The following is a 25,822-nucleotide window of genomic DNA, read 5'->3' as shown; positions in this document are numbered from 1 at the left end:
TACAATGACCTACAGTTCCTCCTGACTAGTCGAGAGCTATTGGAGTAAGAATATATATTTTAGCTTAAATTCACACTTTATTTATCATGTAACTATGACAAAACATTAAATTATGTACTAAATATAACACATACTAAACATGTGCTTTTCATTTTTATGCCCTGTGCACATCACATTTGTTCCTTATGGCGTATGTTTAATTTTTATGTACTCCATAAATATACCTTGAAAGTAAAATGACAATGTATCCCACTGTAAAGGCATACTGTGTAAAACGTTATCTAAAACTGGCCCCACGGTTAGTTTCAAATTATTTCTCATAAAGTGACATTCCTGGATCCCCTACCGCTGCAGTTGCAATGCTCGTCCGATGCACCTCACCTTAAAGGCTATGTGACTTTTTAAGCAAAACACTGACTGTCGACAGCCTGTGATTTGCCAAAACTGTCACAACGCTGTGTGCAGAGTGCCAAGGATGCACCAAGAGCTGCGGGTAACCTGGCAAGCAAAGACAAGTAGATCTGCATGGGATTTGTGCATGACACTTTGCCTGCTTTACATTTTTGCACTATTTTACACATCACCAGTGGAATATTCTGGAATATAACAGTATTTATTTTAAAATTGTAAACATTATTCTTCAACATTGAGATATCCTTTAAATGGCAGCCTGTGACGTATCACATACACTGCCATCCATCACACATAGGCTATTGTTCCCTATTTTATCCATGTCTATATTTTTAGGGCATACCATGGTATGCAATATTGTAATGTAGAACAAGAATTCATAGCGATTTTGTTGTAGTATAATTACGTATACAGGTAAGAGGGAGTCCAAAAGAAAACTTAATGGCAGTCCATGTTGTAATTATAACCTATTCCATGCTTAATATGGCACCAAATAACATATTCTTGGTTATGAGGTGGCTTGCAGCTATATATGGATGTAGCCATCTTTATCTTGACTCTGATAACTTGCTGCAGCGTGATATCACACAACAAAAGGCATTGAAAAGTCATTGAAAAAGTCAAGATAAAGGATCTTGCAACTCAAGATAAAGACGGCTACATCTGTATGCGTTATCACTTGTGCTTGTAGCCTGTATTACACATAATCCCCTTGTTAATGCTTACAACAACTCCCACATACTTTTGTTGAAAATATTATTTAAATATTATTTAAAAGCTATGTAAACCTTTAAAAGTGATTTTTTTATTTGTCAGTCCGTGTGATTGGTGCAACTTTCAAATTTATTTTTATTAAAAATTATTCTTAGTTTTTGTGATACAGCTGATTTTTACCCTGTATACAGAGCAGCTATATCTTGTGCTATGACCGGAATCTGTCAGTCCCGTGGACCACCTGTAATATATCACATCTAAGTTATGAACAGGTGGATCCTGCATGTCAGAGACACACAGGACCCGCTGTCACTGAACCCATCAGTCCCGTGGACCTGATGGTACATGATTCAGCAAACGATACAGCTGCTCTGTATATAGGATACAAAGAAGCTGTATCTGCAAAAAAACTCATAAAAACTGATTTGAAAGTTGCACCAATCACACTGACTGACATTTTTATGAAAAAAAAAATTACTTTCAAAGATTTACATAGCCTTTAACCGCTTAACAACAAGCGACCCTCAGTCACTTTATCGGCACACCCACGACACGATCGTGGGGCGCCAATAGTTTAACATGACAGCCGGGTCCTTAGTGGCGGATTAAGTAGACCATGGGCCCTGGGCTGTTACCCAAACTTGGGCCCCCCTTCCTCACCGCCACCCTGCCGCGCCGTAACTATTTTTAACACTACCTTTTTGGGCAAGCATTAACAGTGTTACGATTTCCCTTGTCACAGCGTGGTGTCCCTACATACTGACAGTATCACACTGTGCAGGGACACAACCTCCTGACAAGGGGAATTGTCTATCAGTCCTGGACTGCAGAAAGACTTTTTGTGAAATACAAGGATTCCTATAATAAACATGTCAGGAGAGGTGACAGATTCTCTATAAATCTAGTGACTCACAGGTGACGACGTCTCAGATTCTAGTAGTTTTTTTCCTCTTTTCTTCTCCATCCGGTCCAGCGCTCATGACGACTTCTCCCGGCCATGACTCATTTCTGCAGAATTTGCCACTCAGACGTCTCCTCACTTTTCCAACATTTCCACACCTATAAACGAAAATAAAGTTATCATGGTGCCACATACTGTACCCCTAAATATAATAGCACCAAACACTGCGCGCCTGAATATAATAATACCACACACTGTAAAACACCACATACACACAGCCCCCTGTACATAGTGCCACACACAGCCCTGTAGATATTACACAATCCCATAGATAGCGCCACATAGAGAACCCTGTAGATATTACACACCCCCATAGATATCGCCATACACAGCCCCCTCTATATATCACACATCCCCCCCATAGAGAGCGTTACACACAGCCCCCTATAGATAGTGCCATACAGCCCCCCTGTAGAGAGCGCCACACAGCCCTCCCCCTTGTAAATAGCACCAAAAAGCCCCCCCTATAAAGAGCGCCACACACATACCACTGTGGATAGCACTACACAGCCCCCCCCCCTTGTATATAGTGGCACACAGCGCTCCCCCTTGTATATAGTGGCACACAGCGCTCCCCCTTGTATATAGTGGCACACAGCGCTCCCCCTTGTATATAGTGGCACACAGCGCTCCCCCTTGTATATAGTGGCACACAGCGCTCCCCCTTGTATATAGTGGCACACAGCGCTCCCCCTTGTATATAGTGGCACACAGCGCTCCCCCTTGTATATAGTGGCACACAGCGCTCCCACTTGTATATAGTGGCACACAGCGCTCCCCCTTGTATATAGTGGCACACAGCGCTCCCCCTTGTATATAGTGTCACACAGCGCTCCCCCTTGTATATAGTGCCACAAGGTTATGTACACATTTAAAAACTTTATATTATATATATATATATATATATATATATATATATATATATATAAAAGTATGTGTGTGATTGATTGATTTCATTAAAAAATATTTTCACTTTTTGAGATACGGCTGCTTTGTATCCTGTATCCGTCAGGTCAGCAGGACTGACAGGATCAGTGACACGCAGGATCCACCTCAAATCTATCACATCTAAGATTATAATTTAGCGCAGGGCCCGTTTCACTGATCCCGTCAGTCCTGCTGACCTGACGGATAAAGGATACAAAGCAGCTGTATCTCAAAAAGTGAAAATATTTTTTAATAAAACGGAATTACAAGTTGCACCAAACACACATTTTTATAAAAAATAAATAAAAACGAAGTGATTTTTGCGACGTTTTTTCCGTAGACAATTGCTATTTTAGAATTTTTATTCATAAAGTTTGAAAATAATAGTAAAAAAATAAGCTTTTTTACGTTTCAGCTATTTTTTTTGGTAATAACACAGTTTTACCCTAAAATAGACCTGTTATTTGTAATCGTCATTGTTTACCGTAAATTTTAATATATTACATGTCTATATTAGGGTAATTGGGTCAGCGCTAGCGTTACAACAATGTTTGGCGGGGGGGGGGACGTTTTTATTTTGGGGTGGGTATTTTATGTGTATTTATTATTTCTTTTTTTTTTGCACTTTACTTTACTATTTTTTTATTACTATGGTCTGTCCCCCAAAGGTCAAAGAAGACCTTTGGGGAACTTTATATATATTTTTTCTTTATTTTACACCAGGTTTTTCCACTGTAACTGGGGCTGCACAGCAGCCCCAGTTACAGGGGAAATCAGCCCTCTCATAGTGACGATTGTCACTAATAGGGCTGTGCTGGGTCTAGTTAGACCCAGCAACAGTCTGTCACTAACGGCACCCGGTGATCATGTGACCAGTCACATGATCACCGGGAGGAATAGAGACAGCGCCGCTGCTGCTGTCTCTATTCCTATACACAGCGTTCATTGAACGCTGTGTAAGAAGACATCGGAGAAGACAGAAGCAGCGAAAGCTGCTTCTATCCTCTCCTCAGGGTCCCCGGCAGTCACTGACAGCCGGAGACCCGACATTCAGCTGCCCGATCGCGCGGGCAGCAAGTTAAAACCCGAGCCGTAGAAAGTCTATGGCTCGGGTTTTAAGGACCCATCCCTGACCGCTGGCCGTAAAAATACAGCCAGCGGTCGGGAACCAGTTGGGTAGGAGGATAACTAACCTCAGCGCCGGTGACCGCCCGGCTCTTCTCTTCTCTTGCAGCTTTGGAGTAACAGAACAGCCGTCCGTCGCTGTTCTGTTACTCAATGGCGCACTTGTCAGGGAGGCGTGTCCTACCCCTTTCCCGGCCAATTCCCTGCTCCTCCCCTCCTCATCTTCGGAAGTTAGCAGCGCTAGCGCGCTGAATAGGTTTGGAAGATGTGCGGTTCGGGCTGCCATGGGCCCCCTGGGAGCCTCGGGCCCCGGGCGGCCGCCTGAATCGCCCATATGATAATCCGCCACTGCGGGTCCTAACAAAGGCTTCCAGGTCTGCGATCAATAACTGCCTATTAGGCCATGCCAGAGGTATGGTCTAATAGATAGCCTGTTAGATTTACACTGACAGGCAATAATACTTTGGTATGCTACATTAAAAAAAAAAAAAAAAAAAACTGTTTCATTAATTTTATTGAAAATGAAAAAAAGATTACAGTAAAAATAAAACTTTTTCCATAAAAGGTGGTTTTATTTATTAAAAGTGTAAAAAATAAATAAATATATGTATAAATAAATACACATGTATCGTATTGCCGTGATCGTAAAGAATCAATCAATGAAGTTAACACATTAATAAAACCACCAGGCAAATGGCATACAAAAAAAACCGCAAAAAATACAATGTCAACAATTTTTTTTTCCATTCCGCCCAAAAAATAAAAGTTAATCCATATGTCCCATGTACACCAAAATAGTACCAATGAAAAAAAACTACACATTGTCTCACACAAAAAAAAATGACAGAACATTAAAAAAGTTACGGCTCTTGGAAATTACAAATACAATTTTTTTTTTTTAATAGAGTTTTTTTTGTGCAAACATACTAAAACATAAAAAAACTATACATAGTTGGTATTGCCATAATCTTACCAACCCATTGAATAATGGTAACATGTTATTTACGCATAGTGAGCGGCGTAAATTTAAAATGCAAAAAAACAATGCTGGAATAGCTGTTTTTATTTTTTAATTCCCTCCAAAAAAAAAAGTTTATGAAGGTTAAGCATTATATTATATGCACCCAAAAAGGTGTCATTTTAAAATCGTTATGACACGGAATGCGACAATGAAAAAAACAAAAATAGTTCTTGGTCATTAAGGCCAAAAATAGGCCTGGTTGTATAGGGAATAAAATGTACATGGATAACATGATATCCTTTGAAAGAAATGTAGAGAAAGTGCAGCATCGTATGGGAACCTCTGCTGCCGCAACACAGTACCTGGTGGGGAACAACCAATGCAGCACCAGTGGTTACCATGCGATAATGCACCTAATAGTGTAGAGACCCACTTAAAATAGGTCGCGGTGAAGTGGCAAGTGGGCTTATACAGTTTGATCACAATGTTTGCTAAGAACACACTTATGTTCATATTTAAAAATTGTGCTTAGTGACAATAGATCAATGAATAACAAGTAAATATGTGGACCAGGGTTTTCTATAAAACTTGTTGGATATATATAGAGTTGCTTCCTTGTTTTTTTGCTTTTCCTTGGTGCCAGCACTCCACCCATTTGGCCCAGGTGTTTTTAAAAAGCAGGAGACTGCATAAAGGTTTCAGTCTATTTGCCCTTAGTTTGTCCACTGAGATCACACGGAGAGGTGAGCTTTTTTGATATTGTCACTTGGTTGTGGTGTTGTGTAGTGGTTTTTGTTGCAGTGGTGCTGTACCTGTGGGGGGATGTGGGTTTCTTGGGTGCTCACCCTGTAAGTGATGTGCTGCAGCGGCATTGGTTGCCATGCGATTCTGCACCTAATGGAAGAGGGACCCACTTAGTAAAAGTCGCTGTGGAGTGGCAAGTGGGCTTATACAGTTTGACCAAAATGTTTACTAAGAATGTTCATATTTATAAATTTTCCTTAGCCGCAATAGACCAATGTATAACAAGTGGATATGTGGTCCAGGTTTTTTTATCTCTCCCTTTTTGTTTTTTGAAATTACTCTACAAGTTGTCAGGAAAAATACCAGCTCGCCCACCAGAGTTCTCCCCTACTCATGAGGAACTGCGGCTTGGGGAGAGTGACCCACCTCAAACCTTGGAACCAACTGCATAACCACAGGGGGGGGTGAAGAACAAGCAGGACCATCAGCGTGGGCTATTAACAAATACTTCCTCATCAAGACAATCAGTGGTCCCTAAGCTTAAGGCACAGCCTCCCTTTCTGCACAACTCCTCCCAAAATGGGGGCGAGAAGAACCCTCTGGACCATGGAGAGCTGCATGTGAAGAGGGAGGCTCTGTCCATGTTTCGGAGGGTGGACAAGAAGACCACTGGGACCACCTTAGAATTGCCCTGTCAGCTCGCTTATGTGAGCTGCCATGGGACAAACAATGGTCAATGGTCATCTGTCCCAGTAGTCCTTGCGGTCATGGATCTCTTTGTGTCCCCAAGTCACAAGCTGAGACAGAGGAACTGATTCCCTCAATCCAGAGGCATGCGAGTTGTGCTCAGGCTGGATTTTCTGCTCCACCACCGCGACCAGTCCCACTGGTCACAATGCTCAGCTATGGTCAATAGTATACCACCTCTTGTATATTCATTCCTCTTATCATCCCTCATTACACTCTTCTTTACCTTCTACTTCATCTAATCTTTCTTTCTTACAATCCCTCCATACCTATCAGGCTCCACCAACCTACACAGTCACTACTTCCACCACCACCATCTCCTCTGCCACCACTGCTACATCCCAATCTTAGATTTCCCTCCACCGGTTCTACACATTCCATTTTTTTAAAGGTGGTAGTTTTTATTTTCATTTTCTTTCTAAAATATGCCCATTGTATAAATCCCAAAAGGCGGGGGTGTTTAATTTGTATTTAACCCCTTCAGGACTGAGCCTGTTTTTGCCTTCAGTACAAAGCCGATTTTTTCAAATCTGACATGTGTCACTTTATGTGGTAATAACTTCAGAATCCTTTTACCTATCCAAGTGATTCTGAGACTCTTTTCTCGTGACATATTGTACTTTATATTAGTGAAAAAATTTGGTCAATAAATTCAATATTTATTTGTAAAAAAACACCAAGATTTAGAGAACATTAGCAAAAATGTAAATTTTTCTAAATTTAAATGTATCTACTTGTAAAACACATAGTAATACCACACAAAATACTTACTAGTTAACATTTCCCATATGTCTACTTTATGTTTGCATCATTATTTGAACATCCTTATATTTTTCTAGGACGTTACAAGGCTTAGGCTGGGTTCACACGACCTATTTTCAGACGTAAACGAGGCGTATTATGCCTCGTTTTACGTCTGAAAATAAGGCTACAATACATCGGCAAACATCTGCCCATTCATTTGAATGGGTTTGCCGACGTACTGTGCAGACAACCTGTCATTTACGCGTCGTCGTTTGACAGCTGTCAAACGACGACGCGTAAAAATACAGCCTCGGCAAAAGAAGTGCAGGACACTTCTTTCAGACGTCATTTGAGCCGTTCTTCATTGAACTCAATGAAGCACAGCTCAAAATTTACGGCTGTCAGAGAAGCCTCGCAAAATGCGAGGAGGAGCATTTACGTCTGAAATGAGGCAGCTGTTTTCTCCTGAAAACAGTCTGTCTTTTCAGACGTAAATGCCTGCTATCGTGTGCACATACCCTTAGAACTTTAGCAGCAATTTCTCATATTTTAAAAAAAATCTCAAAATCCTATTTTTTCAGGGACCAGTTCAGTTCTGAAGTGGCTTTGAGGGCCTTATATATTAGAAAGTCACGATAAATCACCCCATTTTGAAAACTGCACCCCTCAAAGTATTCAAAACAGCATTCAGAAAGTATTTTAACTCTTTAGGCATTTCACAGGAATTAAAGCAAAGTGTAGGTGAAATTTACAAATTTCATTTCTTTTTGCCAAAATTCAGATGTCATACATTTTTTTCTGTACCACAGAAGGTTTTACCCAAGAAATGCAACTCAATATTCATTTCCCAGATTCTGCAGTTTTTAGAAATATCTTACATGTGGCCCTAGTATGGTAATGGACTGAAACACAAGCCTCAGAAGCACCGAGTGGATTTTGGGGCCTCCTTTTTTAGAATATATTTTAGGCACCATGTCAGGTTTGAATAGGTCTTGTGGTGCCAAAACAGTAAAGACCCCCAAAAATTGACCCCGTTTTGGAAACTACACCCCTCAAGGAATTTATCTAGTGGTATAGTTAGCATTTTGAACCCACAGTTTTTTTTGGTAAATTTATTTGAATTAGTATGTGAAGAGGAAAATCTACTTTTTTTTCTGAAAAAACGTATACATTTTTAATTTTTACAAGGAATAAAGTAGAAAAAACACCCCAACATATATAAAGCAATTTCTTCCAATTATAGCAATACCCCATATGTGGTAATAACCTACGTGTCGGGATTGTATTAGCGAAGTGTCAGGATTGTGAATAGACATGATGTCCTGGCTGGAGGTGATGTATATTCATTGTCAGGACACTGCAGTAACGTTATAGTGTGTTTATGTGGCTGCACATAGCGATATAGCTATATCGCTATGCGCTGTGTAAATGAATGGAGAGAAGTATATGACGCTGATTGGTCACCCACTTGGCCAAAAAGTAAAACACGCCCAGTTATTCATTAAGAAACTCATTAGCATAAAGCTAATATAGGTCATAACTCCGTCAAAAATTATCATTTTTCTAAATAAAAAACACTGCTGTAATCTACATTACAGCGCCGATCACATCATGTACAATATAGGCCACTTATAATGTGGTGACAGAGCCTCTTTAACTACAACTTAGATACTGTTAAGATAATATCCCCCAGCTATTTGATGCCCTACACTGTCACATGATGCTAGACACTGTTCTTTCCTTTTTTATATTACCCAATGTTAAACATATCTCTGTTTTGTACAAACTCTTTGCAATGTATTTCAATGTTAAATATTATACATCCTGTATTTGTTTATGGTATCTTTACATTATACTAAATTACATGTATATCTTTATCTAGTGCCCGATGAAGGTCTAACGACCGAAACGTTGCAAATATAGCCACTGGCATTACGATAAAAAAAAAGTTAAATAAAATTCACTTTACCTTTCTAAGAGTGGGCCGAATACAATTCTCTCTACCACTAGGTCATATAAGTTAACCAACCTGAGGAGCGCTGTCTCCCTGATTCCAGTGCTGTTTATTTTTTACTTCCTAGAGCTCCGTTCCAGAGATATGGGCAACTGTTGTGTTGGCTCCCTATATGACAGGTCCTCTTTAAGTACATAAAAACAAACAAGGAACAGTTGTACATACATAAATTTAAGGAACCAGAACAAATCATGCTACTTCAGATCCACTTGGAGAATTAACAATAGGTAGTAGGCAGTCAGAGGGGTCAGGGAAGAGGGTCTGCCAAGCCTGAGGATGACCGTGCCTCCCAGAGCTCTAAAAATTTGCCATCTCTTTGTCTGTTGCAGAATGAACTTATATTGATAATTGGTATTAACCTTTTGGGTTATATCATTGACAGACGGAATAGTCGCTGATATCCTTGACAGAAGGAATAGTCGCTGATATCCTTGACCGAAGGAACTTGAGGCCTAATACCGGCATCTCCGGTCTGCCTAGTACGGAAGCCTCCTAGGCCCCGCCTGGAGACCAGGCCTAAATGGCTTCCAGTACCGACGGGAATATGGTGCTAGTTCCGATGCCTGCCATTAACCCCTTAGATGCAGCGATCAAAAGCGATCGATGCTTCTTAGTGATGCGATCGCAGGGGTGCCGACTGCTGCTATGTCAACAGGAGGCCTAACAATGGCCTCCTGATCTGCCAAATACGGAAGCCGATTATGCCCCACCCGGGCAATTCTAGTACATTTCACGACATAGGTAGTGCTATGTATTAGAACAGAAATCAGACAGTTGGGCCTTCAATTCCCCTATTCGGACTATAAAAAAAAATTGTGTAAAAACAGTGAAAAAAAAGCTGTAAAAAATAAAATAAAAGTTTCAAGTAATAAAATAAAACAGTCACCCTATATTGCTTATCAAGTCTTTATTATTGAAAAAAATAAACCATACATATTTGGTATCGTCACGTCCGTAATGGTGTGAACTATAAAAATATTATGTTAGTTATCTCGCGCGGTGAATGCCGTAAATAAACAACCTAAAAAACAATGCCAGAATTGCTGTTTTTTGGTCACCTTGCCTTCCAAAATTTTGAATAAAAAGTGATAAAAAAGTCACATATATCCAAAAATGGTACCTATAAAAACTGTAGCCACGTTGCCGGCTCTCTGGCTAGGGATTCCGCTATTAGAGGGAGCCCCTGATGTCACTGTCCATATATGGGATTCCGCTCCTACAGGGAGTTTACAGTGACGCTATCTACGGGTGTGCTATCTACAGGGGGTGCTATCTACAGGTGGATGCTATCTACAGGGGTGTGTTATCTACAGGGGGTGGTGCTATCTACAGGGGGTGAGGCAATCTACAGGGGGTGTTGCTATCTAGGGGGATGCTATCTACAGGGGGGGTGCTATCTACAGGGGGTATGGTGCTATCAACACAGGCACTGTGGCACTATATGGGGTGTGGCACTATCTACAGGGGACACCGTGGCACTATCTACATGGGCACTGTAGCACTATCTATGTGGGCTCTGGCACTTTTGTATGTGGGCACTATGTCCCTTTATATGTTGACACTGGTACTATCTACAGTGGGCACTGTGGCACTATATGGGGACTGGCACATTATATGTGATCACTATGGCACTATGTCACTTTATATGTGGGCTCTGTGGTAGTATGTGGACACTGTGGCACTATCTACAGTGGGCACTATGGCACTATGTGGGCACTGGAACTTTATATGTGGGCACTATGGCACTATGTAACTTTCTATTTGGGCACTGTGGCACAGTGGTACTATGTGGGCACTGGCACTATGTGGGTACTCTCTACAGTGCACACTGTGGCACTATCCACAGGGACAGTGCGGCACTATCTGCATTGGCACTGTGGTGTTTTCAGGGGGTTGGGACAAAAAAAACCCTGACAAATGAAATCCATCTGTTTTTTTTTTGTTTTTTTTAACGGCCATGAAAAAAGGATGGCAAACGGATGACAAACGGCCATTAAAAATGGACAGACGGACTGATAATAGATTGAAATTTGGAGACACACTGATGTAAAATGGCCATGAAAAATGGACAGTTGATCAGTTTTTAATTGCTACATTCACACGAGAGTGAAAAAAAATGGCTATTAAAAACGGATTAATTGACAGTTTTTCATGGCCATTTTGCATCAGTGTGTCTCCAAATTTTCATCCATTTCCAGTCCATCTGTCCATTTTTAATGGCCATTTGACATCTTTTTTGCATCCATTTTTCATGGCCGTTAAAAAAACTGATGAATTTAATTGGTCAGGAATTGTTTGTCCCAACCCCCTGAAAACACCCAAGGTCACATGTTCACCTAGACACTATTTACAGCCTCCCTGTAGATGCCACACAGCCTCCCTGTAGATGCCACACAGTCCCCCTGTAGATGATGCCACACAGCCTCCCTGTAGATGATGCCACACAGCCCCCCTGTAGATGATGCCACACAGACCCTCCATAGATGATGCCACACAGCCTCTCTGTAGATGATGCCACACAGCCTCCCTGTAGATTATGCCACACAGCCCCCACTGTAGATGATGCCAAACAGCCTCCCTGTAGTTGATGCCACACAGCCTCCCTGTAGATGATGCCACACAGCCTCCCTGTGGATAATGCCCCACAGCCACCCTGTCGATGATGCCACACAGCCTCCCTGTTGATGATGCCACACCGCCTCCTTGTAGATGATGCCACACAGCCTCCATGTAGATGATGCTACACAGCCCCAATGTAGATGATGCCACACAGCCTCACTGTTGATGATGCCACACACCTCCGATGTAGATTATGCCACACAGCCTCCCTATAGATGATGCCACATAGCTCCGATGTAGATGTTGCGACACAAACCCCCTGTAGATGATGCCACGCAGCCCTACACACTCAGCGATGCAGCACCGTCTTCTTCAGGTGTGGTCTGACGTCATCGCATCGCCTTCGCAGAACCCGTAAAGACTAGAGACCACACCTGAAGAAGACGGCGCTGCATCGGTGAGTGTGTAGGGCATTGAGCGTCATCGCACCGACGACAGCCAGCAAGGGAACCAAGAGTTGCCATGCCTCTTGAATCCCCATGTCACAGATCCGTTTTTAACGGTTGTTACATGTATTGACGGCCATTAAAAATGGATCCATTAACTTCTATGGGGGGCGTCTACCCATGAGAACGGCTAAAAATAGGCCGTGTGAATACACCCATAGAACATCATTGTTCTGAAACCGGCCGACACACGGAAGTTTTTCACTGTTGTGTGAATGTAGCCTAACTTTTACAAACTTCAGTGGCAAACCCCGTATTAGAATGCAGCGGAATTGCGCAGTAGAAATTCTGGGGATACTAATAACATACAATTCACACAAGTGTACTATAAACTTGGCAACTATAATTATAGCACTTTTCCCTGCTCATAATCATGTACAGTACATGCAAATACTGTTATGGCATATAATGACTACAAAATAAACACTGTATTCATGCTTTAACAGTTTTTATTTTATTGTACACCATATGTCACTTTAAAAATCACACACAGATGTATTTACCTTATGCTAGGAAACTAAAAATTAACTGTTAACACAGATACATAACAGTTGAAGATTAGAGTGTTGAATTCCTTTCACTGGGAAGGAACATAAGTGTTTTGTAGTAATCGCCACCCCCTGAGGAAGCGATACCGGCGAAACGCGCGTCGGGGTGCCTAAAACTACCGTGTGGACCACTCTCATTCCCAGACTTCATGGGTAAGACTGACTTTATTGATTACCTGGGTGTTACCTGGTGGATATAATTTTTTATTGCCTCAGGGTATTGCCTTTTTTTCTGATCTATGTCCATGATTATGCAGAGGACTAAAAATGATTGAATATGTACATTACATCATAAGGCTTGATGGTTACAGTGTATGATGGTCTGTTACTTATTACTATCTTACGTATACTGTGTTTGTCAAAATTATTTTGGGTTAAATTACAGTGAAAATTGTACTGAAGATGAGTGTTACCTTGCCCATTTTTTGTTATGGTTGTTTGTGACTGATCCACAAATAGACTCGAATTTTTTAGAACCTTGTTGAGTTTTTTATATATTGTATATGTATATTATTGTATGTAATAAATCATTACATGATGTTGGAATGTTTTACATATTTAAAGTAGCTACTCATATATATATATATATATATATATATATATATATATATATATATATATATATATATATATATATATATACAATGGAAAAGCAGCAGCACTCATAATGCAATTCCAAGATGGTCTCAGGTGCAAGCAGGTAATCCCGATCCAGGGGATATAGATCAATATTGAAGAAAGTCCCACAGCATTGATAAAGGTCCTATAGCAGGACGGAAACGTTGCAGCTTGTGCTGGCTTAATAAACCACCATCTTTTTCATTAACACGAAGTGCTGTGGGACTTTCTTCAATATATATATATATATATATATATATATATATATATATATATATATACATACACACACACACATATATATATATATATATATATATATATATATATATATATATATATATTTACATTTAAATTTCTCTCACAGTTTCATTCATTGCAGTGCTCACACTTAATAATTGGTAAAACAGGCATGGAAAATAAATGTTAATGTTAGTAGATGGCAAATTGAACTTTAGCAACCAATATCAGGCAGCTGCTGCCAAGCCATATTCGTGCCAGGTCACATCACCGTCGGGTAGTCGACTACACTACTATTTCCGTGAAAAAAAATTGAAACTTTATGGAACTGAAACAAATGGAAAACCAACTACAACAGCAGCATTACCATTGAAATCAATGGTAATGCAAACAGAAGCTATAGTTCCCATTTGGCTTTCCAATCATCTGCTCCTCTGATGGAATGGATGAACAGAAACCCCAAACGGAACCCGACGGTGATGTGAACAGGCCCTAAGATCATGGGTTGCATAGAAAGGAGCCAAGATCCAAATATAACAGACTACGAACAGATTATTGTATACAATTAATGGGAAGATTGTTAAATAAAGAAAAAGCACTGGAATTGGCTGAGAGGAAAGTTATTAAACTGATGGAATACAAGAAAATTAAACATATTTAGTTTGGGGGGAAAAAACAGCTCTTCAGCCACCTAATCACTATGTACACAATTATCAGCAGATAATATAGAGACCTGTCTAACAATGTAAGGCTGGATTCACACGAGCATGTTTGGTCCGTAAAGGACGGAACCAGGGGCGTAGCTAAAGGCTCATGGGCCCCGATGCAAAAGTTCTTATTGCCCCCCCCACGCAAACTTCTCATGGCCGATGGTCCGCAGCTTTCAGCTGCATCGCTGGATCTCTTAAGTGACCCAACAATGCAGCACTAGCAGCCGGGGGCGTCACTAAGGACTTAAAATGTCAGGGGAAATAGCCCCAATACATATGTGTCCGCCCCCAATTTTTTTTATGTGTGTGTGTATGTATAGGAGACAGCATAGCATTTCTATAGCACTACAACCCTATAAACTATGGATAGGATTAGATACATTATAATTCACTGTATTTTAACGATATATATTGTGCTCCCACAAATATGAACATTTGAAAATTCACTGAAGTGATAAATGAGTAAAATGTATAATTTTTATTTCATAGCTATCTAAAAACAGGGGTACAATCACCACTGTGAAAAGCCCAACCGTGTATTTAAAAACGTATTAAACACAATACTCCCAGTCCTAGTTCGTTTGCGAACCCTTTGTGACTGGGTATGTAAACAGAGATATCAAAATATGGAATCAGCGTATAACATTGGTAAAGCAGTGGTTTGGACCCTCGTTCACACAGGAGCCTGCGTTAACCGCACCAGATTCTCAAAATGTACAGATGCACAACAATGCCACTGCCCCCTACGCAAAATTCCCTCACTTCACCCGACCCTACGCGTTTCTATACTTATCATCAGGGGTCTGTCAGTCTGGCCAGGATGCCAGCGATATATCTTCAGCAGCAGGTATTCTACTGCACAACACGGAAGCATGCACGCATAGATGTCAGCGGCATGCTTCACTCTGGGACTCTGAGTCACTATGAACTGAATACTCCGCCCCCTGGCTCCGGAAGCATACATCAAACAGCCAATCACACTGGCCCAGCACATCCATGATGCTCAACCATGTGACTCCCGGCTGTCAGCTGACATACCCGGAAGTAACAATGTAAACAACACAGAGCATGCTGACTCAATGGGAGGCTGTAGAAGTATCTGTTTGCTACACAAAGCCTCATGCTATTCAAGGATGGAGTATAACACTATTAGGTTGGATATATGTTGCGGATCAGCTCAGGACCGCAATTGGACTACCACGATAGGAGCACCTACGCTGAAAATACATAATATATGGATGGAAGAACGACGTAATTGTAAACCTCACATAAAACATATGACACACTCCTGGACTCAATTGCCATACCTGCTACTTATTGATTGATATATTACAAGTGACTACACTGGGACTAGGAATGCATTACCATACCCCCACCCAGAGGACCAAAAAAGCCCTATGACTTGATATGGATTGTATATTAAATAAAACAGGTATAATTTGTTTGCTCGTTTAAACCTTCAGGATGTACGCAAGCCAGTCTGTAGATCCATTGGGCCTCTTTACGCAGAATGAGGTTATCCCAATCCCCTCCCCGTTTAGGAGGACGTACCAATTCAATTGCCTGAAATTTTAAACATTCTGCCCTGCCTTGATGTTTTGCATGCACATGTTTTGATATGGAAGTATCTCTTTCATTTGTAACATCTCCAACATGTTCCCTAATCCGGCGCCGAAACTGCCGTATCGTCTTGCCCACGTAATTCAGTGGGCACGGACATGTGATTAAATAGACAACTCCAGCCGTTTTGCAGTTCACAAAATCTCGGATATCATACTCAACCTTGGTGGTAACACTTTTGAATTTTTTTCCACTTTGAATGAAATCACAGGCTCTACAACTACCACATCTGTGTGTACCCGGTATCTGCCTGTCTAACCAAGTACCCTTTTGGATTATTGGATCAAAACAACTCTGCATCACCCTATCCCTGATGTTTTTACCTCTACGGAACGTGACTGAAGGCCATTGTGTTATCTGATCCGCCAAGTCCGCATCGGCTCCTAGGATACGCCAATACCTCTTGAGGATTTCCATGATCTCAGATTGTTTGGAGTCAAAAGTACCTATGAGCCTAGTGACCCTTTCCTCTTGACGTTGTCTAGGGACTAAAAGGCTCTGCCTATCTGCATCCCTCGCTCCCTCATAGGCCTTTCTAATTACCCCCTTAGGGAAGCCCCTCTCCTTCAATCTGTTTGTGAGGTCATGTGCCTGTGACTCAAAATCGTCCATTGAACTACAATTTCGGCGTACTCTCATGAATTGGCCTCTGGGAATCCCACGTTGGAGGGGATAAGGGTGACAACTGTTCCATTGTAGGAAACTATTGGTTGCTGTCTCCTTTCGGTGTACTTTAGTACGTATTGTGCCTTCTTTAGTTTTAATTATCTTAAGATCTAAAAAAGATAATTCCTGATCACTGATTTCACATGTGAACCTGAGCCCTAAATCGTTTGTATTAAGGGCTGCCACAAAATTATTGAATTCCTCCACTGTGGAATTCCAGAGCAACAACACGTCATCAATATATCTAATCCAGATACCTATTGATGAAGTCCACTTGACAAATTTATCCCCAAAGACCACTGTCTCTTCCCACCAACCAAGAAACAAGTTTGCATACGTGGGAGCAGTGGGACTCCCCATTGCTGTACCACGTTGCTGATGAAAAATACGGTCTTCAAAGATAAAAACATTCCTTTCTAACACAAAGTGTAATAATTGCAAAACAAGCTGGTTATGAGCCACATATTGAGTGCCCCTAGATTTTAGAAAGTGTTCCACTGCTTCACAGCCAAGTCTATGTGGAATGGAGGAATACAAAGCCTCCACATCCAAACTCGCCAGAAATGTATTTTGTTCCAAAGTGATACCCTCAATTTGTTTTAAAACATCCATGGTATCACGTACATATGATGTGAGACCTAGCACAAACGGACGCAGCACCTGGTCTATATATGTACTCACATTCTGGGTTAGATTATTAATACCTGATACAATGGGTCTACCACGTAGGGGAGGATAGCCCTTGTGGATTTTTGGCAGGCTATAAAAGCATGCCATAATAGGAAATTGAGGAAATAGAAAGTTGAATTCGCTAGCACTGATCAAAGACCTGCTCTTTGCATCCCGCAGGATACCTAAAAGCTCCTTCTTGAACACTGCTGTGGGGTTATCTTTTAGAATGGTGTAACAGTCAGGATTGAGCAATATGTCCTTACACATAGTGACACATAGTCACAAATAGTGACTAAGAGTCCCAGAGTGAAGCATGCCGCTGACATCTATGCGTGCATGCTTCCGTGTTGTGCAGTAGAATACCTGCTGCTGAAGATATATCGCTGGCATCCTGGCCAGACTGACAGACCCCTGATGATAAGTATAGAAACGCGTAGGGTCGGGTGAAGTGAGGGAATTTTGCGTAGGGGGCAGTGGCATTGTTGTGCATCTGTACATTTTGAGAATCTGGTGCGGTTAACGCAGGCTCCTGTGTGAACGAGGGTCCAAACCACTGCTTTACCAATGTTATACGCTGATTCCATATTTTGATATCTCTGTTTACATACCCAGTCACAAAGGGTTCGCAAACGAACTAGGACTGGGAGTATTGTGTTTAATACGTTTTTAAATACACGGTTGGGCTTTTCACAGTGGTGATTGTACCCCTGTTTTTAGATAGCTATGAAATAAAAATTATACATTTTACTCATTTATCACTTCAGTGAATTTTCAAATGTTCATATTTGTGGGAGCACAATATATATCGTTAAAATACAGTGAATTATTACGAATTAGTACAGTTCATTATACAATTTAATATATCTTGGTATGGCAGCCTTTGCACTCTCTGACCTAAATACAGAAGGATGGATGAGTGAGGCAAAAAGTGTCTTCTCTGAGTGTGAACTGGCGTATACAACGCAGGGTGTGTCCCTTAAATCCACTTTTAAAAACCTCACTAGATTACACAAGGATTATACAAGAAGTTGGTGGGAAATCCAGAGTCTAGAGAACTATCTTAAGAACAAAATAGTGCCTAGAGCCCTCAGAGTCCCTATTACCCCAGCCCCCAGATTAAAGACACCTAACATTAAAGAGAGGTGGGAGCAGGAGATTACAGGGAGTTCACTGAGATTTATGCAAATTTTGGTTGAGGAAAAGATTATTCAGTTTGATCACATCAGTGTGGAACTGAAAAAAGAGATTGAGACAGTCAAGACTCTGGTTGATACCCCAGGTTTTGATAAAAAAGATAAAACCTTGCAACAATCCTTAGAGAGGTTTACTTGTCATCTAAAAGAGCGTAAGCACTTCCAGTTCCAGAGAGATCTGCAGGAAATTAGGGAGAAAAAAGCTTATGATTTTGTTAATCAGCAACAACAACAACATCAGCAGGGAAATAGGGGTCAAAGAGAATCTGACCCCTCTACATCTGGGAGTGAAACAACAGACTCTGAAAGAGTAGGCCCATTCTCTGGGACTGGTGGTGGTAGACAAAAATTTAGGGGAGGTGCCAGAGGTAGGAATAGAGGCCGAGCCAGAGCTTCTTCCAACAGTGGCAGTAATAATTTTTTATCCAACAATCCCCCCATTTCCCGCTACATGCTGAGGGGACAAAAGGATTTATAAAGGGAATAGGAACGGATAAGTTACAAATAATTAATTTATCGGAACATAATCTGAGTCCATCTGAGATCATGCTTTTAGAGAAGGGACTTTCATTTCTCCCCACAGTAAAATTTGATTCATTTACCTGGATCAAGGATTTGAATTTGTTTGCTCGTAAATTAAAATGGATTAAGTTTTTCAAACATTACAACAGGAAAAAATGTCTGGAAATGGGTCTAGAGGAATCTGATTTAGAAGGACTAGAAGCACTGGAAGGGTTACTTGAAGAATCAAGTAGAACCCCAGGACTGGGTCCTTTTACTAATCTAAGAACTAGAAGTAGGAAGTTGCCGCCATTGGGAGATTTTACCAACGTAGATCTGTTCGTAGATTTGGTGGGTGAAGAGATCAAAGCTTTGAGTCAGGATATGAGGGGCATTGATAACAATCTGTCTTGGTCTGAACGTGTAGCTCTTACCACTTTGGAAAAAAGACGTAATATCATTCTAAAAGCATCCGATAAGGGTGGGAACATTGTGGTTATGAGTCGAGAAGACTATAAGAAAATGTGTGAGGACATATTGCTCAATCCTGACTGTTACACCATTCTAAAAGATAACCCCACAGCAGTGTTCAAGAAGGAGCTTTTAGCTATCCTGCGGGATGCAAAGAGCAGGTCTTTGATCAGTGCTAGCGAATTCAACTTTCTATTTCCTCAATTTCCTATTATGACATGCTTTTATAGCCTGCCAAAAATCCACAAGGGCTATCCTCCCCTACGTGGTAGACCCATTGTATCAGGTATTAATAATCTAACCCAGAATGTGAGTACATATATAGACCAGGTGCTGCGTTCGTTTGTGCTAGGTCTCACATCATATGTACGTGATACCATGGATGTTTTAAAACAAATTGAGGGTATCACTTTGGAACAAAATACATTTCTGGCGAGTTTGGATGTGGAGGCTTTGTATTCCTCCATTCCACATAGACTTGGCTGTGAAGCAGTGGAATACTTTCTAAAATCTAGGGGCACTCACTATGTGGCTCATAACCAGCTTGTTTTGCAATTATTACACTTTGTGTTAGAAAGGAATGTTTTTATCTTTGAAGACCGTATTTTTCATCAGCAACGTGGTACAGCAATGGGGAGTCCCACTGCTCCCACGTATGCAAACTTGTTTCTTGGTTGGTGGGAAGAGACAGTGGTCTTTGGGGATAAATTTGTCAAGTGGACTTCATCAATAGGTATCTGGATTAGATATATTGATGACGTGTTGTTGCTCTGGAATTCCACAGTGGAGGAATTCAATAATTTTGTGGCAGCCCTTAATACAAACGATTTAGGGCTCAGGTTCACATGTGAAATCAGTGATCAGGAATTATCTTTTTTAGATCTTAAGATAATTAAAACTAAGGAAGGCACAATACGTACTAAAGTACACCGAAAGGAGACAGCAACCAATAGTTTCCTACAATGGAACAGTTGTCACCCTTATCCCCTCCAACGTGGGATTCCCAGAGGCCAATTCATGAGAGTACGCCGAAATTGTAGTTCAATGGACGATTTTGAGTCACAGGCACATGACCTCACAAACAGATTGAAGGAGAGGGGCTTCCCTAAGGGGGTAATTAGAAAGGCCTATGAGGGAGCGAGGGATGCAGATAGGCAGAGCCTTTTAGTCCCTAAACAACGTCAAGAGGAAAGGGTCACTAGGCTCATAGGTACTTTTGACTCCAAACAATCTGAGATCATGGAAATCCTCAAGAGGTATTGGCGTATCCTAGGAGCCGATGCGGACTTGGCGGATCAGATAACACAATGGCCTTCAGTCACGTTCCGTAGAGGTAAAAACATCAGGGATAGGGTGATGCAGAGTTGTTTTGATCCAATAATCCAAAAGGGTACTTGGTTAGACAGGCAGATACCGGGTACACACAGATGTGGTAGTTGTAGAGCCTGTGATTTCATTCCAAGTGGAAAAAAAAATTCAAAAGTGTTACCACCAAGGTTGAGTATGATATCCGTGAGATTTTGTGAACTGCAAAAAGGCTGGAGTTGTCTATTTAATCACATGTCCGTGCCCACTGAATTACGTGGGCAAGACGATACGGCAGTTTCGGCGCCGGATTAGGGAACATGTTGGAGATGTTACAAATGAAAGAGATACTTCCATATCAAAACATGTGCATGCAAAACATCAAGGCAGGGCAGAATGTTTAAAATTTCAGGCAATTGAATTGGTACGTCCTCCTAAACGGGGAGGGGATTGGGATAACCTCATTCTGCGTAAAGAGGCCCAATGGATCTACAGACTGACTTGCATACATCCTGAAGGTTTAATTTAATATACAATCCATATCAAGTCATAGGGCTTTTTTGGTCCTCTGGGTGGGGGTATGGTAGTGCATTCCTAGTCCCAGTGTAGTCACTTGTAATATATCAATCAATAAGTAGCAGGTATGGCAATTGAGTCCAGGAGTGTGTCATATGTTTTATGTGAGGTTTACAATTACGTCGTTCTTCCATCCATATATTATGTATTTTCAGGGTAGGTGCTCCTATCGTGGTAGTCCAATTGCGGTCCTGAGCTGATCCGCAACATATATCCAACCTAATAGTGTTATACTCCATCCTTGAATAGCATGAGGCTTTGTGTAGAAAACAGATACTTCTACAGCCTCCCATTGAGTCAGCATGCTCTGTGTTGTTTACATTGTTACTTCCGGGTATGTCAGCTGACAGCCGGGAGTCACATGGTTGAGCATCATGGATGTGCTGGGCCAGTGTGATTGGCTGTTTGATGTATGCTGCCGGAGCCAGGGGGCGGAGTATTCAGTTCATAGTGACTCAGAGTCCCAGAGTGAAGCATGCCGCTGACATCTATTCGTGCATGCTTCCGTGTTGTGCAGTAGAATACCTGCTGCTGAAGATATATCGCTGGCATCCTGGCCAGACTGACAGACCCCTGATGATAAGTATAGAAACGCGTAGGGTCGGGTGAAGTGAGGGAATTTTGCGTAGGGGGCAGTGGCATTGTTGTGCATCTGTACATTGGGAGAACCTGGTAGGATTAGATACATTGGCTCAGCAGACCATATCACACATGATAGGATTAGATACAGTGGTTGAGTAGACAGTATCACACATGATAAGATTAGATACAATGACTCAGCAGACAGTGTCACACATGATCCGATTAGAGATAGGGCCCAGCAGACAGTATCACACATGATAGGATTAGATACAGTGGCTCAGCAGACAGTATCACACATGATAGGATTAGATACAGTGGCTCAGCAGACAGTATCACACATGATAGGATTAGATACAGCGGCTCAGAAGGCAGTATCACACATGATAGGATTAGATACAGTGGCTCAGCAGACAGTATCACACATGATAGGATTAGATACAGTGGCTCAGCAGACAGTATCACACATGATTGGATTAGATATAGGGCCCAGCAGACAGTATCACACATGATAGGATTAGATACAGGACTCAGCTCGCTGACATTGTGGCTCCAGCGCTGGACCCAGGAAAGGTAAGATTAATAATTTTGCTTCTTTATGTGTTACTGATTATTTTTGTGTGTTTGTGTTTTTTTACAGGTTCGGTTGTTGGACTTCGGATACGAGGACTTCAATGACGGCGTTTTTTTATTCTCAATAAAATGATTAATGAGGGTTGTGCTTTTTTATTTCAATAAAATAGTTTTTCTATGTGCTTGTATCTTTTTAAACTTTATTATCACCGCCTTAGTAATGGCCGCTGGCGGATTGACAACCTCCATTACTAAGGCGGGGCTTAATGTTAGCAGGTGCAGAGGCCAACACTAAACCCCATTATTACCCCGGTACCCACCGCCACCAGGGGTGCTGGGAAGAGCCGGGTACGAACCAGTACCCGACTATCTGCAGTGACGGTCAGGCACCGGGGTGGCCGCAGGCTGGTAGTATTAGGCTGTGGAAGGCCAAAAACAGTGGCACCTACCACCATGGTAATGCTGCCTGCTGCTGTTGTGTTGTATTTGGCTGGTTATGAAAATTGGGGGGGGACCCCACATCGTTCTTTCCAATTCTTTTTTTCTTTTTTTTTTTTTTAAATGACGGGGGGTCCCCCCCATTTTTCATAACCAGCCAGATACAATAAAGCAGCAGCATCCTAGCATCACCAGGGTGGGAAGGGCCACTGTTTTTGGCCTTTCCCCTCCTGATAATACCAGCCTGCGGCCACCCCAGTGGCCGACCATCACTACAGATGGTCAAGTACTGGATGGTACCCGGCTCTTCCCAGTACCACTGGTGGCGGTGGGTACCGGGGTAATAAAGGGGGTTAGTGTTAGCCTCTGCACCACCTAACACTAAGCCCCGCCTTAGCAATGGATGCTGTCAATCAGCCGGCGGCCATTACTAAGGCGGTAGTAATATAGTTTAAAAAAAAACACAAAGACATAGAAAACATATTTTATTGAAATAAAAAAAACGACACAACCCTCATTAACCATTTTATTGATAATAAAAAAAAAGGCCGTCATTGAAGTAGTCCTGGAATCCGACGTAGTCCAATGACCGAACCTGTAAGAAAACACACAAAAAAAACAATTAGTAACACATGTGTTAGGCTTAGATACAGGGCCCATGTGTGATACTGTCTGTGGGACCCTGTATCTAAGCCTACCACAAGGTAGGCTTAGATACAGGGTCCAGCAGACAGTAATCTTGGACCCTGTATCTAAACCTACAGTGTGGTAGGCTTATATACAGGGCCCAGCAGACAGGATCACACATGGGCCATGTATCTAAGCCTACCATGTGATTGGCTTAGATACAGGGCCCAGCAGACAGGATCACACAATCTGTGATCCTGTCTCATGGGCCCTCTAAGCCTCCTACATCGTAGGCTTAAAGGGGTTGTGTAGTCCCTAAACATTGATGGCCTATCCTCAGGATAGGCCATCAATAGCTGATGTGTCGGGGTCCGACTCCCGGGACCCGCAAATCAGCTGTTTTGAAGGGGCCGCAGCGCTCGTACGAGAGCTGCTTCACCTTCATTTCACTACTCGCTCACACTGTGAATCGCCGACACCGATTCACATTGTGACCGGAATGAAGGGGAAGCAGCTCTCGTATGAGTGCTGCGGCCCCTTCAAAACAGCTGATTGGCGGGTCCAGGGAGTCGGACCCCTGAAGTCAGGGCTACTAATCTTACCTTCCTCTTCAGCCGCGGCAGAAGTCCTGTCCTCTCGATGTTGTGCGCGGCGCATAAGGCTGTGACGTCAGGACCCCGCTGCGAACCAGAACCAGGAAGTTAAGTACAGTCTGTTACTATAGTAACAGGGGCCCGCGGCCCGAGTTACTATAGTAACTTTTTATTGATGTGGTGCGGGGGGCTGTGGCCCCCCTGGCTTCGGGGCCCGGTCGCAATTGCGACCGCTGCGACCCCTATAGCTACGCCAGTGGGTGGTACTTATGGCATATACTGTAAATAGGAATACCTCTTTAAGAAAGTAATAAAATACTTGTTGAATACAATTGGTGAGGAGAACTACAACTCACAGCAGGTCCTGAAAACCTACAGGTATCATGGCATGCTTGGAGTTATAGTTCCCCATGCAGGGGAAGGGCATAACAGACAGTAGTTTCTTTGCAAAGTACTGGGTACACTTTTTTCTCATAAGCTGCTGCAGTGCTCCCTGGCTCTTACCTTTGAGTCTGACTATTTCTCTGCTCAGCTCTGTGAGCCGTGATGCAATATGATGGGACCGGGGGAGGGGGGGTTGAAAAGTTAAGTCCACCACGACTCATGATTCACCTCCTGCTGCTGCTAGGACCACGACAATTCCCCCCTATGCAGTGCACAGTCTACATGCTGGCTGCTGTAGTACACAGCCTAGTGCAGCCCAGCCAATCAGTATGACCCACACTAATTGGCTGGACTTCAGCAGGCTGCGTAGTATAGCGTCCAGCAAGTGGGCTGTGAGCTGCTCAGGGAGGGGAAATGTGTCACACTACAGAGCAGGGCCCGCCGCTGGGGATAAAGCGGTGGGCGGGTAGCAGCAGCAGCCCACTACATACATCGGCATCTGGCATTTGCCAGATAGGCAGCCTGGCCCTGCAGTCGGTGTTAGTGTGGCGAGGGGGGCCTGCGGGCTGCGACCGCTGCGACCCCTATAGCTACGCCACTGGACGGAACGTATTTCGGCCGCAAGTCCCGGACCGAACACACTGCAGGGAGGCGGGCGCCTAGATATATAGTTATGTACGACGCTAGGAGTCCTTGCTTCGCTGCAGGACAACTGTCCCATACTGTAATCATTTTTTCAGTACGGGGCAGTAGTTCCACGGAGAGGCAGGGACTCCTAGCGTCGTACATAACTATGATGCTAGGAGCCCGTTTTCCTTCAGTGTGTTCAGTCCGGGACTTGCGGCCGAAATACGTTCCTTCCTTTAAGGACCGAACATGCTCGTGTGAATCCAGCCTTATTGTACCCAGACATGCAAAAATAATGGGTGTGGATGTCTTTCTGGAAGGATTTATTGATCCAGAGATTTGTTACCAATAAGGGCACGGCCAGATGTGGCAGAGTTTTTCTGCTGCAAATGTTGGTGCAGATTTGGGTCAATTATGCAACGAATCTGCGCCAACATTTGCATATTTGACAGGTAATTCAGACAAGAC

Source organism: Rhinoderma darwinii, chromosome 5 (genome assembly GCF_050947455.1).
Source record: "Rhinoderma darwinii isolate aRhiDar2 chromosome 5, aRhiDar2.hap1, whole genome shotgun sequence".
In the NCBI taxonomy this organism is placed as follows: Eukaryota; Metazoa; Chordata; class Amphibia; order Anura; family Rhinodermatidae; genus Rhinoderma; species Rhinoderma darwinii.
The sequence above is the reverse complement of the archived record's forward strand: the minus strand, read 5'-3'. Positions refer to the sequence as shown.